The following is a 4307-nucleotide window of genomic DNA, read 5'->3' as shown; positions in this document are numbered from 1 at the left end:
CTAAAATTTAAAAATGCGTGCATTTTTTTTTTGAAAAATGAGGGGAAGGGATGTTACATGATAACAGCTATTCCCTTTTCATGTAAGTAAAAAAAAAAGAGAATTAGTTAAATGAAAATGATATCAGATAAAACAAGGATTGCACCCTATAGATAAGGTTTAAATGGAATGTCCAGTTAAATTGTTGATTCTGTTAAAATATTTAATAAATACAGTTTGGATGGAAAAAACTATTCACATTCTTAGAAAGAATGCATAATAAAACCATCGGTTACAGAATTAACAATTAGGTTAAATTCCTTTGTAAAACAAAGAGAATGGAAAAATTCCTGGTTGTCAGAAATGGTTTCAAAAACGTGCAAATCGCGCATGTTTGATACACGTGAATTGTGGTCACGTTGCTCTGACGTCATGGCAGGAATGATTTCTCAATATAGGAAAGGGTTCGAAGTTAGTTAGGGAGAAGAGAATCAGATCAGTCAAACCGGAGAAGCAGAGAGGTTCAGACCGATTCTCGGTTAGAGTCAGCGCACCTTCTGGGAAACAAGAGGTTTAAAGGTAACCATGTAAACAGCTTTGAATCCCTGAAGTGAAGCAATCATTTCCGACCGGTCGAAGAATAAACGTATCATGTCTTTTTATAACTGCCGTCTTTCTGTGTTCATCATTCCACCGAGAAATGGTGTTTATATTATACATAAATGTCTTCAACATGTACCTACTGTCACTCTGTCTCCTCTCTAAATGAACATTTAAAATATGTGTTGTTAACTACAAGAACATTTAATAATATATGTACAGGCTGTCATATAAATAATATGTACCCACTCTGTCTCTTTATATATACCCTGTTTATGTCTCCAATATGCTATCTCCACAAACATGAACATCTAAGACATATGAACACTCAAGAACATGAACATCTAAGACTCTTACAAACATGAACAACAACAAATTCATACGTCATCCCGTCTAAAATAAAACCGATACGTAACATGTGTGTGTGTGTGTGTGTGTGTGTGTGTGTGTGTGTGTGTGTGTGTGTGTGTTAGTCTCCGAATTCAAGGGGTTTCCTTAATATTTCAGACGTTTTTATTATTGTTAACTCTTGTATCTTTTCAGTCATCCCCCTGATTCCAATCTCTCCCATTCTTTTTTTCAAAGTTTTTCGGGATTGTTCCTAGTGCCCCTCCGCCTTCTTCTACTCCTCCTCATCACTCTTTTCCTATTATTATTATTATTATTATTATTATTATTATTATTATTATTATTATTATTATTATTATTATTGGCTCACAAGGAGCTTTCACACAGGTCATAAAAGATCTCTCCTTTAGTTCCATGTAGTTATTTCTCTTCCCATTTTTCTTTTCTCGTCTTATCCTTTGTCTCTCTCTGTTTTCTGTTTCGTCGATTTTTTTTTCAGTATCTCTCGCTGCCATGATTATCCTTTCAGTGTTTTGCATGATGCATCTTTCTAATTTTTTTTGTGTCATTCACACAGTTTTCTATACAAATCAGTCCCCCCCAGCCTTCTTTCCTTTTGAGTTAACATCGTCCTTTGGGTGTAGTGCATTGTTCACAAAAACATAATCAGTTGATTAGTCATGGATAATAATCAGCAATGTTTACGCAGCAGCCGATTACCATTGGTTTATCGATAGCAACGTCCATTCGTCTTCTTTAGAATATCGGTTGCAAAAGCCTTCTAAAATCCGCATACTCTCTGCACTCTTCTAGTGGAGGTCTGATTAGTGCTCTTTTCGATCTTTCCATCTTCCTTGACCTTCTATCACAATATCGTTTGCTATCAGTCGAAGGTGATGATGTCATTTTTTTCCTTTGAGATCAATTTATAAGATTTCTTGCAGTTACAATTTCCTCAGGTTTACATAGTATTCCAGTCATTATTTTGTTTTAATTCTGTTGTAACTTCCATAGGACTGGTTAGTGTTCATAGTTTATGTAGGTTGACTTCTGCATCTGATGATTTTCCTTAAGATTTCAACTGTTTTCATGATTTCGGTTGTTGGATAATCTTAATCTTGCATTTAATTTCAATTTCGCCTAGTCTCCCCCCCCTATTTTTTTGGGAGGGATTGTCCTAGTGCATCTACGATTCTTGGTATTATATTGACTTTATTACTATTCTATATTCCTTTCCGATATCTGGCTAGATCCGTGTACTTCGTATTTTCTCTCTGTGGTTTGTTTGAACGGCAAAATCTACAACTTAGCATCTTTTCCTACTTTACTATTTTGACGCCCGATCACCTTCCTAGAATAGGTTTATCTGTTTTTACTTCCATGTCCCAGACGATTTTGTGATTTTCGGTTTCCAGTACTCTCTGATTTTTATCTGTACCATTTGTGCGCGTGTTCCAAATGCCATCGTTTGCACAGTTCCCAGTGCACATTTTTCTCTATGAACTTATGCCTGTTCTTATATTCTTTTAGGGATAATTTTCCCAGCCAAATATTTTGAATCGATGCGAAACAAAACATTGCCAACAAACAACGACATCATTTGTATAGTTCAGAGGTTTATTCTTATTTCCGAAAACAAAAGTAATGAACGGTGGTTGTTTAAATTACCTCAACTTTCTCTCATGTTGGTAATAAGAAAAGAAAGGCGTGCCTCCGACAACCGAGCAAGATTCAATAAAGGGATATATATATATATATATATATATATATATATATATATATATATATATATATATATATATAGAGAGAGAGAGAGAGAGAGAGAGAGAGATAAAGAGAGAAAGAGAGAGATGAAGGGATAAAGAGAAAAAGAGAGCAGAAGTTATCTAATTTCACTTCCGTCATTTTCTACGATGAACACACGCATTGACCGGTGGAAACGTTGATAACTCACCTTTCCTCCAATTGTAAGTATGAGTTGTGACGAATAGAATATTCACAGACGATGCAGAGTAGAAGGGTTAGGGTTAAAATGTTTATTGGTATTATATTAACCCTAACCCTAACCCTAACCAGCTACATTAAGTGGCATTACTTCCGAAGTGTAACACACGAAGTGAGTAGCTATTCATGAGACAGAAACCCAATGCTAATTCTTAGATTAAAAACTTTTATTGTTTTGTAATTTTCTTTTATCGCTTTTCACCTCGGCTCGAACTTCGTACCCGGATGAAAAATCTCCAACTCGTTGCACTGAAATAAAAAAACAAATCTCCATTGTTATGCATTTGCAATTGTTTAAGAAAACTTGTCATGCGATCTTTACCTTTGCATATCTGTAGATGTCGTTAAAGCTGTTTTTCAACTCAAATATGACCCCCTACCAATCCTCCCCGTCTCCCACTGAACCTCCTCTTCCCAATCCCAGGGAGTTGGGTGCGTAGTGAGGCAGATCACCTTTGTGGAAATTTTTATGGTTCATTGTTAACTTAAAATTTATTCAACATGCATTTTTTATTTCGCAATAAAGTTTTACATCTTAGAATTACTGAATAACCTTCAGATGAAATTCAAACCAAGACTGCTGTTATTTTTTTTTTTTTTTGGTCATAAAAGAGATTTGATATCCACCTCGAATCGAAACGACACCGATTTTAACGATTAGGCGTGCCTTCCGAACGCAAACAGTTGATAATTTATTAAGTTCAGGCCAGTAATTATTTGGACTGAAATGGCTTTTGACATCATCATCAAAACATTTTTTTAAACTTAAAACCATGTTTTCGTAACCCCTCTCAAAATAATATTAAATAAGTTCTGCAAGTTGAATCGTACATGCAAAACAGTGATTAAAGCTTTTCGTTTTATGAGAGAAAAATCAAATATGGCTGAGATTTTGGTTTCATTTTACTTCAATCGAAGTTCTCAGAAATGTGAATGCTATGTTATTTTGAATATTTAGTCAGGACAAAAATTCTGAACGCTCCACCAGATCAAATGAATTACTTGAGGTAGCATCACCAGATCAAATGAATTACTTGAGATAAATCAAATGAATTTACTTGAGGTAGCATCACCAGATCAAATGAATTACTTGAGGTAAATCAAATGAATTTACTTGAGGTAGCATCACCAGATCAAATGAATTACTTGAGGTAGATCAAATGAATTTACTTGAGGTAGCATCACCAGATCAAATGAATTACTTGAGGTAGATCAAATGAATTTACTTGAGGTAAATCAAATGAATTTACTTGAGGTAACATCACCAGATCAAATGAATTACTTGAGGTAGATCAAATGAATTACTTGAGGTAGATCAAATGAATTACTTCAGGTAGATCAAATGAATTACTTGAGGTAGCATCACTTAAAAATCA

The sequence above is a fragment of the Euprymna scolopes genome, chromosome 26 (assembly GCF_053919585.1).
Source record: "Euprymna scolopes isolate OS-2025 chromosome 26, ASM5391958v1, whole genome shotgun sequence".
Taxonomy (NCBI): Eukaryota; Metazoa; Mollusca; class Cephalopoda; order Sepiida; family Sepiolidae; genus Euprymna; species Euprymna scolopes.
Note: the sequence above shows the minus strand (reverse complement) of the source record.